General features: G+C 37.9%; 1 protein-coding gene and 1 long non-coding RNA gene across 9 annotated transcripts in view; one reads left to right on the top strand and one right to left on the bottom strand.

Moving 5' to 3' along the window:
• LOC136243227 (M protein, serotype 49-like) overlaps positions 1-13,854 on the top strand; it is a 47,095-nt gene that overhangs the window by 9,125 nt on the left and 24,116 nt on the right. The gene's annotated exons all lie outside the window — the stretch shown is intronic.
• LOC136243232 (uncharacterized) lies at positions 330-5,023 on the bottom strand. 3 transcript variants are annotated; one of them, XR_010694796.1, is made up of 3 exons: positions 4,186-5,023; positions 2,428-4,095; positions 330-574 (listed from the first exon to the last, which is right to left on the bottom strand). It is a non-coding gene; the product is annotated as an uncharacterized lncRNA (long non-coding RNA). The 3 variants fall into 3 exon arrangements; XR_010694795.1 differs by having other exon boundaries at positions 2,428-5,023; XR_010694797.1 differs by having other exon boundaries at positions 2,465-5,023.

Genomic DNA, 13,854 nt, shown 5'->3' with positions numbered 1-13,854 from the left:
GTATTGATGAACTGGCACTCTATGTAGTTAATCAGTACTTATAGCCACCAAGAAGTGTGCTGCCATAGATTATATATAGTCCATAGATATAATCTATGGTGCTGCATACCATCCTTCGTTTTGAAATTAGTCGCCCCCACATAATTTGTCCTCTAAGGGCGCGGCTTAAAGAATGACACAAGAGTACAACTGCGGTTACCAGTTGTTGACACAAGCTGTGAGTAATTAGCACATGTAACTAGCTTAAAAGGAAGTGTGCAAAATCACCTAATACAATTGTCACCATGCATTATTGCATTTTACAGCACCCCCACACAAAATTACACATGTAATTACAACATACAGAGGAGACGCATGAATACCAAACACTTTTCACAACAATAATGTAAGAATTGTACAATAATGACTGTAATATAACTGCTATGTTTTCCGGTGGCCCGCCATGGTAGCAAGTCTCACATGACGGCATGTATATTCATCCAAACACAATGGGAGTAACGAGTAAGTATGATGACAACAAGTTGGTATGACTCCATTTGTAGAATCCAGATGAATGGGTGTGGCTCCAGTATGTCTAAACAGTTAACAAACATTCCTGTTATAAATACGTGCTACTAGAGATGCAATATAATAGTATAGTATTTAAATACAATAATACATAGTCTCCATTGGGATGTTACTATTCAGTGGACTGGAACACTGGACTGGACTACTGGACTGACATATTTTTGGTTTTTGTACATTCTATGGGGGTCTTGCTAGTAGCTAAGCACCCTTAGGGCACCTTCAGCCCACTTCTAAATGCTGAAAACGAACAGTGGAATATGCAAAAACTGTCTCTTAATAATTTGCTACTATTATACAACACTTATTCCTTACCCTGGTGTGTAATGCTGTAGGCACTACAGGGAATGTGACAGCAATAGTTAACCAGCGATCAACTTGCCAGTGGACAATATCCTTCGAGATATCCTTAGCAAGCTTGAAGAGCAAGTTAGTCTCGCATGGCCAGGCCTCTAGTTCAGTGCAGGAGCTTACCAATTCGATTTTTCAGTACGGGCGCTTAGCTATATCTTTAATTGATAAGGCCCTGCACTGAAACAGAAGTCTATAGCAGCGAGACTAGCTTGCTCCTCAAGCTTGCTCTAAGGATATCTCGAAGGATATATTGTCTACAGGCAAGTTGATCGCTGGTTAACTAATGCTGTCACATTCTCTGCACTGCCTGCAGCATTACTACACACCAGGGTAAGAAATAAGTGCTGTATCGTGGCATAATGTAAATGACAGTTTTCACATATTCCACTACTCATCTTCAGCATTTAGAAGTGGGCTGCAGGTGCCCTAAGGGTGCTTACTAGCAAGATTCCATAATAAATCCAACCATAGAATGTACAAAAACCAAAAATATGTCAGTCCAGTCTAGTGTTCCAGTCCAGTAGTCCAGTCCACTGAATAGTAACCCCCGTCTCCATTGCATCACTATCAAACGACACTAAGTGGAGGATATTGTTGCATCTCTAGTATGTACACTCTATCAGTACAACCTGTCTTAATGGCCACTAGTATAGAAAGACAACCACTCTTGAAAAGCCAATTACAATTGAGAATTTATACACTATTACCTGCTGAATGAGTGAAGGTGGCAATAAACAAGTTCCACCGCAATTTATACACGTGATCTGATCCTGTATATTCTGTCAGTGGATGAGATCCACTTGGCCAGGACAAAATGTGACTCAAGTGTCCTGGATGATCCATACTCAACCAACTTATGACCAGTGTTGGGCAAGTTACTTTGTAAAAGTAACTAGTTACATATTACATATTACTTGCAACTGAACTATTTAGTTACAGTTACATATTACCCATAAAATAAAGTAACTGTAATAATATTACATATTATATTACTTTGTGTCCACAGTCTTAAGCTGTCACGTGTGAAACTATCACCTTATCACGTGACATGATTGCGCTGTTGGACAATATGCAAATTTGGTTATAAGTAAGAAGCTGGTGAATAAGCTTCATTCAGTAGGCCTCGTTACTTCGCTGTGGCTGAGCATTACTCAGAGGATAACTAACGAGATTAGTAACTTCGTTACTTGTAGTAATAATATTACGTAATATTAGATTCGTTACAGTAACTATATTACTTAGGTAACGCATTACATTTGTAAGTAAAGTAGCTTGCATTATATTACCTGTTTTTATAGCGTATTTCGTTATATTACTTTGTTACCACAAAAGTAATAATATTACGTAACGCGTTACATAAGTAGCGCGTTACTCCCAACACTGCTTATGACCCAGTGGCACAATGGAACTGACTATTTATAGAGAATACAATTATATTTATTTCTAAGATGTGTGGATGTGTGGACACATTACAACACATTACATGTACATACAAGACATGCTACGTACTGTTTTAGCATTTCAAGTCACCACATTATACACGTACCAGTCAACAATGCTTCATAGTGCCCATCAGTAAACCTGAAGAAAAGTTACGATAAATAAAAATTCACATAAGTACAATGAAACCTCATTAATATGGCCAGCTGTGGGACCAAAAAATTTGGCCTGAATAACAAGGTGCCCTTATTAATGAGGTCATAAGTAATGCTTAGCTATATTTGGTACCTACTAGAGGTGGCCAATATAATAAGGTGGTCTTATTAAAGAGGTGGCCACTAAGTGAGGTTTCACTGTACATACAGTTCACAATATTGTGAACAATATTAATGGTTAACAATATACACTGAAACCTGCAGGTCACTTCTTGTGGAAGATTGCTCTCTACACAAAATGACACATTCAGAGATTGTATTTAGATGGATGATACAGTAACGCATTGTGACTTCAATACTCGTGATGTGTCACTGCTAGGCAGCAACCATATACACAGCACTGCCACATCGCACTTGCTCGCACGCACAATTTTGCTAAAGATTTTACAAATTGATAATTAAGGGGTGTGGCAACTAGCTGTTTCGCTCGCAAGACTGTGTGGCAGCTGTTTCCCTTCTGTACAAGTGGCCACCAAGACAGGTCCACTGTGGATGAAAGCCAGGCATTAGATATTTGGTATTTCATGTGTTGAAGACATTCCAGGGCTTCTGATAGTCTCAAATCTCACCACAATTTAACTCAGGCAGTGTTGTGGTCACCATTAAACTACTGGAATGCTGTGTTATGTTCATCTTATGCTTGGCTACTATATTGTAGAACTGAAATGGATACTCTGAAAAATATATCCTATGGATAATGACTTCATCACTTTCTTCATCAGGAGCTTATAAGGACCAATAGTGAAACTTTTTACACTGGGGGCTGACAGTCAACTGCCTATGTCTGAAGCAGTGCTTTTGGTGCTCTAACAGATTGGCTGCCCCCTTGCTGCCAGTACTCACTGTCTCATACGCTGTCATACACTAAATCCATCTCTATAGCCAGTTAGAACAGCATGCTTCTTACCTTTTTTTAAGGCCGCATAATGCAGCCACCTCTTTAAAAGGCAAGGTCAGAAAATTTTGTCCCTGCGGCCTGAATAATGACCAGTTTTCACTGTACCATTAGTTATTAGGCCACTCCAATTTGTTTTTATGTTTCTGGTCATCTGAAGTTTGGTTTTAGGTGCGGGTGGGCGGAATTCAGCAACAAAGCAACAATGATGTGACTGCTCAATTAGAGTATTTTTGTGATTTTCTGACTGTTTTATTAGAGTATATCGATCTGTGCTATGCACTATCCCATTTCTTGCAGGTTTTCACTGATAAAAGACATATAGTAACATGTAAGCAGTTAGATTTAGCATGTTTGTAGCAGCCCAATATTTGTTTCTGAAATCCAGCCTTTTCAAAAATCTGATGCGGGCATATTCCCCATGTATTTCTGAAATTTCCCTTTCTGTAAAAAGGATGCGGGCGGTGGACCAGAAACATAATTACCAATTGGAGTGGCCTTAGTGATCATGGAGGATTATTTATTAAGATACTAAGATATACAAACGCTACAACCTCTAAATATAGCAGTAAATTTTTTACCCTGGTCCAATGTCTCGTAATAATCGTGACTTCGTGAGAGACTCTACTGTGACAAATACATGTTTATCATGATATGTGCTAATCGCCTTTTTACAATTAAGTTTTACAACACAAATACATGTATAGTTAAACTCACCAATTGTGACTAAATCTCTTCAACACGAAAAGACAAGTAATGAGACAACCTTGGAGACAACAGCCACACAAGCCTATTCTGGTGCGTTTATTTAGTAGTAAAATAAATTTTAAAGGCGTTTATTTACAACAGGACATAATTACGCGCCCCTCTGTTGTCTCTGTACATACTTGCCTTTTCTTTACTATTCTCATTTCATTTCACAAGATCTCTTGGCAGGGCGTAGCTTCTTCACTTGAATTAGTCAATGCTTGAAGTAGATCGAGATACTCTAATAGAACAGTCACATTTCTACAAGTGCCATATTTTTATATTGTAAAGTCTGTAAGTAGCTAGAACTATACAATCCGATGCTAAGCAGAAGTTGTAACTATGCTAAATATTGATTGTTGTGTTACAGCTGTTTTGTGACTGCTCTAATAGAGTATCTTGATCGTTTCAATGCAGTACAAGATGAAAGGCAAAGTATTGTTAAGGGTTTACTAGTTAAAATGGGTGTTAGTTGACTGCAGTTGCATGCCACTAACAGGGCCGTCCAGAGAAATTAAAGGGCCCAGGGAAAAGAGTTAAAGAGGGGCCCAGGGGCAAGGAAGGGTCTAGATCCTGACTGTTCTATTAGAGTATATCGATCTTTCTTTAAACAGGTATTCAAGTGGCCCCTTTCAGGCTGTGGTAGGGGGCAAAATACCTCAGTTACCCCCAATGTTGGCGGCCCTGGCCACTAAAATTACAGTTATATTTTAATATTCTGTCACTGTAATCTGGGGTTTCTGTCAAAACCATGGAAACTCACCTACTGTTATCAACAGTGCATTGCTTATTCTAACAAAAAGTATTGAAATCCCATCCAAAAACAGCTTATAGCTGTAAAAAAAGTGCGCGTCCAAGTAAAGCAGAGTTAACTGCGACAAAAAGTAATGATATTATAATGCGGCCATGTGCGAGGTGTGCAAATTGTAAAATTAATATTAGCTAATCAGATAATACAATGTTATTGTTAAAGTGTTAATGAGAACTATGTGATGCTGCTAGTTTTTAAGTGTGTGAGCATCTTCATAAATGCCACATAAATTTAATTCTCAATAAAGCAATGTGTATAGATTCTCTGATAGTAATAAATAGTTTGAGTTTGGCCGCCTTTCCTGTATACAGCAATGCTACGAACAAAGGAAAGGTGGCCAAACTCAAACTATTTATTACTATCAGAGAATCTATACACATTGCTTTATTGAGAATTGGCATTTATGAAGATGCTCACACACTTAAAAACTAGCAGCATCACATAGTTCTCATTAACACTTTAACAATAACATTGTATTATCTGATTAGCTAATATTAATTTTACAACTTGCACACCTCGCACATGGCCGCATTATGATATCATTACTTTTTGTCGCAGTTAACTCTGCTTTACTTGGACACGCACTTTTTTTACAGCTATAAGCTGTTTTTGGATGGTATATATATACAAGTATTGCACAGTAGGGATATTCACTTCTTATTGTTTTACAATATTTGGACATTACGTACTACTCCGATCCAGCTTGTTTCAGTACTTTTTATTGCAGCATTATACACTGTCCCCAATTTAATTTAAAATTCCAAAATTTTTCTTATACTTGTATGTGAAGTTTTTTGCAAGCTCATGACCACTAAATATCTGCTGAGTTACTCACAGCACTATTATACTAGATCATGACTCATACAATAACAACTGATCAGTGGGCGTGGCTATACATAAGCCTGCAGACAATAATGGATGTGGATTCGTGCACACCTACGGACAGATGAATGGGCGTGGCTACCATATGTTTACAGACAGTAATTTACATAAAGTGGGCGTGAATTCGTGCATACCTACACACTGATGAATGGATGTGGCTACCATATGTCTACAGGCTGTAATTTACGTAAGTGGGCGTGGCTCATGAAAGAAGCAGAGCTATGCTATGACGTGTAGTAACACGTCCACAATTAATTTAGCATGTGGGGTCAGACCTGAATAATCTGTAAAGCAGGACCTGGATGACCCGACTCGGTTTAACATTGTTACTAAATAAACTATCTTTATTGACTTACACATTGCTATGTAGTTCGCCGTGAGTTGCTCTCTGATCGATATCAACAGCGAGTCACGTATGCGTGTGTTTTTGGTGCAACCGCGGCGACCACGTGTATTCGAATAGTTTGATGCAATATACACTGGTATGGAAGCCGTATTATAGTCTATTAACACTCAGCGGTAGAACCTTGACTGATGGCCATGGTAAAGAAGGATAAAAGGTAAGACAATAGCACAAGCATTGTATGCTTATCAATATACCAAAGGTTTTTTCTTAAGCAAACTAGAAACGATTCTGCGAAAAAATTAGGGCTGTAGCTGTAGCTGCTTTTCCACTACGCTTGACTGAAGGCGTCAAGCAGGCAGACAGGCAGGCAGTAGAAAATTCTGTTGAATCATTTTTTTTCTAAATTCTGTAGCAACTTGACGCAAACATTTCGGGTCGATCTGAAGACACTTTTGGGCTTGGTTTTACCCGACCAATACTGTCATGTCGTTGTGAGGCAAAATCGTGGCAGGTTTTTGGGTTATATTATATCACGGATCGCCCCCACACGTTCATGTCCCTAATATACAGTACTATCGTACTGTATGATATATGTGCTAACTCAAACTTGTTTTAGTACTTTTTGTTGGTGCACTATATTCTAGTTGATCCCTACTTGTAAAACATAAACATGTAATTTGTTCATGTAAAATTAGATCAAACTTATGTTACAGCTACAGAGTAAATTGAGTATGGAAATAACTTGAAAATTGGTGTGTACATAGGCTGATCATCTAGCAGTGCCTTTTGATAGTTTGAGTAGCAGTAGAATTACAACTGTCTACTAGAGCTGTTACGAATATTAAAATTTACCTTCAAACATTCTAATAAAACACCCTCAAACATTTGCTATTAAAATGTTAGAACATTTGAAGCTTCTGTGTTAGCTTTCAAGTTACAGATTTTCTTGTATTTATGCAAATCCTTCTTAAGTTTTATCTTTCAATAACTTTGTAAGCATTTGGAAAGTGCATAGCAGCAGTACTGAATAATGCAATTGATCGATTGCAAATGTGTGTGTCTGCTATACTGCAATCATGTGTAGGTAAACACCAAGTAATGGCTAAAAGGATGTTTTCCATGTATTATCTACCACTTTATAAGGTGTTTTAAGGCTGCAACTATGGTAGCACGCTGAATTGCAATGGTTTTAAAGTGGGTGTGGCACACAAAGATCGATCGCGAAGAGATGAACATTGATCACGCAAAAGGAATAAGCAGCTGCAATAAAGATAATGACATTTATTTGTAATTCTTGTGTAGACTATGAATGCATTACGAAACTTCGAAAGATACTTTTATAATTCGAAGTTTACTTAACCTTCAAACCCACGAAACATTCGAAGCTTCGTCCCAGCCCTACTATCTACTATATAAAGCTGTCTGTCTGTCTGTTATCCAGCTAACTCCTAAACCATAGCACCAGGAGTTTATCCGATTGCGGCACTTATGAGCTCTGGTAGCACCAATTGACCCTGGATTTGCTGCAAATTAATTGCCATCAAACTGGCACCAAGGAGTTTATTAACAGAAATTTCAAGTAGAAGTATCTCACGATGTAGCTACTAGAAGTGTACTGATAAGGATTTTTCAGTTGTACCATTATCCAATTAGTTTGTACCTAAAAGAACTGATACCGATTTTACCAATTCGATTATTGCAATATTAAGTGTAAATGAAATAAAACTACTGATGTAGCTACTGTATGAGTATATGATTCTGGCATGGAGAAAACAGAAGTGATGTGTAACTTTTGCTATAGAACTGGCTACCTATGATGTTAACACAACAAGTACATGAAAAAAATTAGAATTTTCAACTAGAGTAGGGACCATAACACATCGATAAAAAGTACTGAAAAAAGTTGGAGTAGTCCATGATATTAAATGAAATGCGCAGTAGGGATATAACACTTCTTATTGTTTTACTGTGATTTAATATCATGGACTACTCCAACTTGTTTCAGTACTTTTTATCAATGTGCTATGGTCCCTACTATAGTCGAAAATTCCAATTTTTTTCGTGTACTTGTTTGTTAACTTTTCTTTGTAAATAATTCTATTATGACTGGTGAACCCATGCATACCGCATCTGAAATGGCACCGCGCGTCCCAATTATCGTCTGAAAAGTGAAATATCCATTATGCTTCGTTGTCAGCTATGTTCAACCTGTTCACAGCATTTCGAATCAAGTACTTTCGGGGAAGCACCTCTACAATCTACGCATACCAAAAGAAATGGTGCCACGCCCCAATTTTATTATTATTGTCTGAAAAGTGAAGTATCCATTACGCTTCGCTGTCAGCTATGTTCAACCCGTTACACAGCAATACGAATCAAGAACTGTTTGAAAAGCACCTCTGCAATCAAAATAGCCACAATGAAAAATATGGACGATTTCCATTTCGAAGGGAAGCCATCATGCGCTCGTGCCAAACCAACACCTTTCCCTGTCAGCAAGATGAATGGGACACAAAGGAGGACACTGGTAAGTCCATGAAGAATGCATTGTACGTACTGCAGTATGCCAAAAGGCACCTGTCAGGCCGAAGCGACGTCGAACAGTGAAAAAATCAAGCCCGTAGCCTTAGCCATTATCGAGTTACGCTTGTCTGAAGGCATCAGTTAGTCAGTTACTTACTTAGTCAGTCAATAGAAAATTCCGTCAAATAAAAATTTTTTAAAATTCCGTAGCAACTTGTTGAAAGTGTTTCAGGTTGATCTGAAAGCTTGTTTGGGCTTAGTTTTACCTCACCAATACTGCCTCAGCGTTGTAAGGGAAAATTGAGGCTGATTTTTGGGTGATATTATTTTGTGGGCCACGCCTACTCCTTTTGTAGTCCCTACTATACAGTTACTATCATACTGTATGATAGCAATTCTTAACATGTGTAGTTGTATGACTTCTCATAACTTAGTGTTTTACGGAATAGATAAGGAAGCTTTCTATTTGTTTATAGAGCAAAAAAGCTTTTCATTGCTGATACTCATATTTGCCATACAAACTAGTCGGTTCACAGAGTGTTTGTGCCCATTACTAATATGGAAGGCATATCAGCAACCTATCCGATCACCCTCGCAATCACCAATCCGATTATTAGTACATCTCTAGTCCAGTGTCTAATGTTGTTGCAGTTGTAGAGACTGACAGAGATTCCTCATTACTAGTACCCGCCATCTTTACTATAATTAGGTAGCAGCTTTGATGTTTCGAATTGCAAAATTGTTTTGAACCAATCCGAATATTCGGTATGTTTATTTTAGCCCTACTGTACAGCACTAAAATCGCCATTACCATAAGTCCAGCACAGTTACTATTCACTACATGGAGTGGCAATTGCAGCCCTACACTGTTAATCTACAATATAATACATACCCTTTGATGGGAAATTTCTACTGCTAAGGGTTCACTATGACATAAAAGTCTTCAGCGTTTCCTGACATGTGCCACTCCCACATTTTGTCAGTAATTAACTTCAAACTCTGTGAGTCTACTCTCTACCCCAAATTGTATATCCTATGATGGAATTGATGCCTAAAATTAATTAACTTACCTTACGATTCAGTAAGAAAGCAAACAGACAGGAACGAAGCACAAGTTTACGGAAACACGCTTACATCGAAATTCCGTTGCTATGTTAATAGTAATGACGATAGATGCATGGGACATGTTGAACTATTCTAAACAATGCACTATGAGTTTCTGTGCTTCTAGAACGGTGAATAGGTGGATCACAGTAAAGTAGGAGAGTAACAATGAGGCATCTCTGCCTGGAGTGACGTCTGTTTTACAACATCAATGCCAAATAACACAAACTTACGACTGAAGAGGCTTGATATCTTTGGCCATCCAGAATATGGTGGTGAAGGGCATGAACGGTGCAGGCCAGAAGCAAATGAGATAGAAATACAGCTTTGAGTGAGCCAAAGACAAACAGAACCAAGCGTAACTTAGAAAATTGACAGGCCTGGACAAGCTCTTAGGAGGCTACAATGACTGGAACTATAACTTATAAACTTCCAACAGAATTACAGCTGCTAAGATGGAAATTCAAAGCCAATAGTTCAGACGTGGGCACAGCAGAAAAAGAACTCTGGGAAAGGGCAGGAACAGCACATTGCAGAACTGAAGGGGATAGAAACACAGCTTTGCTGGAGTAAGCCAGCCAAAGGCAAAAGAATTCAAATATTGACAAGTAGCTACTTGGAGTGATAGAGACTAGGGAACTGAAACTGACTTACTACATATATGTGGCCGTCTCAGCAAAAACCCAACTTGTTTGCACAATAAAAAATTTTTTTTATTCACTCAGCAATATCTGCAGTATTCAAGGAATGGACCACCAAAGCCTTCTGTGGTGTGTAGTTTTGGAATTATAGCGCTAGACAGTAGGAAGAGCAAGAAAATCGATTTGTACAGTGACTATACTGAAAATAAACTGCAGGCGCTTACATTCGCAGCCATAACTTCCGTTTGGATTTGTCTACAATTTTTTAGTTTGGCTTAAAACGTTCACCATGAATCAGCACATTAGCCAAGATATAGTATTAGCCCTGTAGATACTTGCGCATATGGATATGAAGGTGGTTTGGTAGAAGAAATGATGACGATTTTGTTTACGTTTACTGCATTACAAACAAACGCACGTGACACGCATACCGTTGGAGCTAGAGAAACGAAACAAAGATTTTCAAATTCTCCATGAACAGGCGAATAAGATAGTATATAGTTGTAATCGATTTGAGTCTTCCTTCTTCAAGTACTGGCCCGATAAAAACTTGTGTAGTTTTTTTTGTAGCATGCGTAATTTCACGAATTATTTTATTATTTCGATTTTCTCAATACGCATGCTTGTGCGAACAAGTCGGGGTTTTGCTGAGACGGTCACATATGCTAGAACTCCTGCAGCTGGCATGGAGTTTAACGCCAATAGTTCACACATGGGCACAGCAGATATATAACAGTGGAAAGCAACTTGTATTTGCAGGCCTGCCCTTAAAAGCCCTGAATCACATAATCAGCATGGCAACTTTAATTCAACTCAACTTCGCTATATATTCAACTGATCAATCGTATGGAATCCATATGTTACATATGTACACTTTCAGTTTGTTTTACAAATACAGTGGTGTGTACGCACGCGCACACACACACACGGGTAAAATGTGATTGTGAATAAGAGTTTGAATGTCTGCTGCAGCTTTTACAGTATTACATGTATGGTTAAGTATATACAATGCAATACTCATTACCTACATGAAGGGCAGGCACAATATTATTATATCAATCACTTAGCTCAACCTGCACAAAGGGCAGGTACCGCAGCTAGTAAAGTTATATAGCGAAAACCAAACAAATGTAAATCACAGGATCAAGATACTCTAATAGAGCAGTCACCATGGGGTAAAAAAGTTACACAAAAATGTCAACAAAAAAACCACAGTCCCTCATGCATCCTTAACCACTGCTATCTTGGTTAATCACTTCATTTAATTTCTACTTTGTAAATGGAGATTCTAGTTTAAATCTGCTTATGAATAAACATTCACAGATCTGCCAATAGAAGTACTAGGTTGTTCTAACATTCTGTGTAGTCTCGTCCCCAGCCGCTCACGCACTTGATCATGTGAAGGTCGTCTGGTGACATTAGTCCAACTTCTTGGCCCAGGAAGTGTGCATTAATAAAGTATACACTAGGGATGGACGGTATTACTTTTTTGAAGAATGGTACGGTATTAGGAAAAATACCTCGGTATCACTAAATACCTTTTATATTGTACACTTTTAAAAACCTGGGTAAGCTATGATTTACACTTATTGGGGTGAGCCTAAGCGAGCCCCATACTAGCGAGAGAGTTGTCAGTCATCGTCCATTACACGGCAATATACAATTGAGTACGAAAAACTGTCAGTATATAGCAACTTCACAATTAAATACAAAAAACAAACCTTACAAGTTGTTTAGTGTCACACAAGAACGCGATAGTATAACAAGAAATGTCTGTCATCGTCAATGTCACGGAGGAAATTAACGGCATAGATTACTGGACTTCCTTATTTGTACTTGTCATCGTCAATGCCACGGACAAATTAACGGCGTAGATTACTGGACTTCCTTATTTGTACTTGTCATCGTCAATGCCACGGGAAAATTAACGGCGTAGATTACTGGACTTCCTTATTTGTACTTGTCATCGTCAATGCCACGGTCAAGTTGTACCACGTGTTGCTACCAGTTTTCATAATAGAAGACACCAATCATGGCTGACAGTGAGCGTAGAAATGCTAGGAGAAGAGCAGAGAACTGCAGAAACACCTGCGGAGACTGAAGAAAGGAGACGTAGACGCCATGAATACATGCGAAGAATACGAGCAAACATTAGTTTTGATGAACAAAGACAAATAAACCGAGAGTACACGCAAAGGAGAAGAGCAAACAATGCAAGTGAACAGTGCCAACATACAGATCACTCACCATTCTTTCTTTCAGATTGTTCAAACATCCTGATAATAGCTAACATCACCGAACAAGAGCACACAATATACGATTTTGAACAAGATTAGTGAGGAAGAATTAGATGGTGAACGGGATAACATAGATAGTGAAAAGGAAGGATTAAATGGTGAAGATGAAGAATTAGATAGCAAAGAGGAAGAATTAGATGAAGAGAATGATTTTTTGAGCGAAGAAGAATTTCATATTGAACACACAGACATAACTACAGCAATAGTAAAATTATCATTATATTGTATGTTACATATATGTAGCAATCATGAGTAATTCACATTTAAGTGTCATCATAAAATAATTATTACAACTTATTGCAAAATTCTGTGTATGGTGTAAGGAATCATATTGTAGTAGCTAAATCATTCCCTACATTAATAAATGAATTAAACAGCATTACTAGGTATAGCTATACACTTGCAAATTATATTACATGATACTTTTCAGAAGCTCTTCTTAGTTGTAAATCCAAGTTGCTATCATACTGCAACGTCCTTAATCATAATATGTTGTACCCTGCACACACAAAACGCTCGCCCCTTGATGCTGATAGCATCTGTCTAGTACCCACATTGTGCTAGTAGTGAAAGTTATCTTTTAAAGGAACAAATGAAATGACAATTGTACCACAAAGTAAGGTTTGAATATCTCAAAAGGTAAATTATTGTGTTTGTCTTGTCCACAGCATAAACACATGGTTGTATGGGGCTTGACTTCATGTGTAGCCACCACTAAACCACCAAAAATTTAATTAATACATTAAATTCGGTATTTTTAGAAAGCCACAACGGTATCTGAAAAATACCTTTTTAACTGCAAATACCTAAATACCTCCCAACCCTAGTATACACCTGAAAAACTACCTTAGTAGTTGTCCAAAGGTCTTCTTTACTGTTGATTGTTGTTCTAAGTCGAATGCTAAGAAGGTTTTCGTACATAAAGTTTTAATCGGCATTCATTAGTCACTCCAGCGATTTTTATAAAGTAACACTCCTTTAAGTGAATGAAGAGTTTATTCATTTGAATGTAAGCATAAATGAGCACAAGAAACA

Source organism: Dysidea avara, chromosome 13 (genome assembly GCF_963678975.1).
Source record: "Dysidea avara chromosome 13, odDysAvar1.4, whole genome shotgun sequence".
Taxonomy (NCBI): domain Eukaryota; kingdom Metazoa; phylum Porifera; class Demospongiae; order Dictyoceratida; family Dysideidae; genus Dysidea; species Dysidea avara.
Note: the sequence above shows the minus strand (reverse complement) of the source record. Positions and strands in the feature narration are given on the sequence as shown.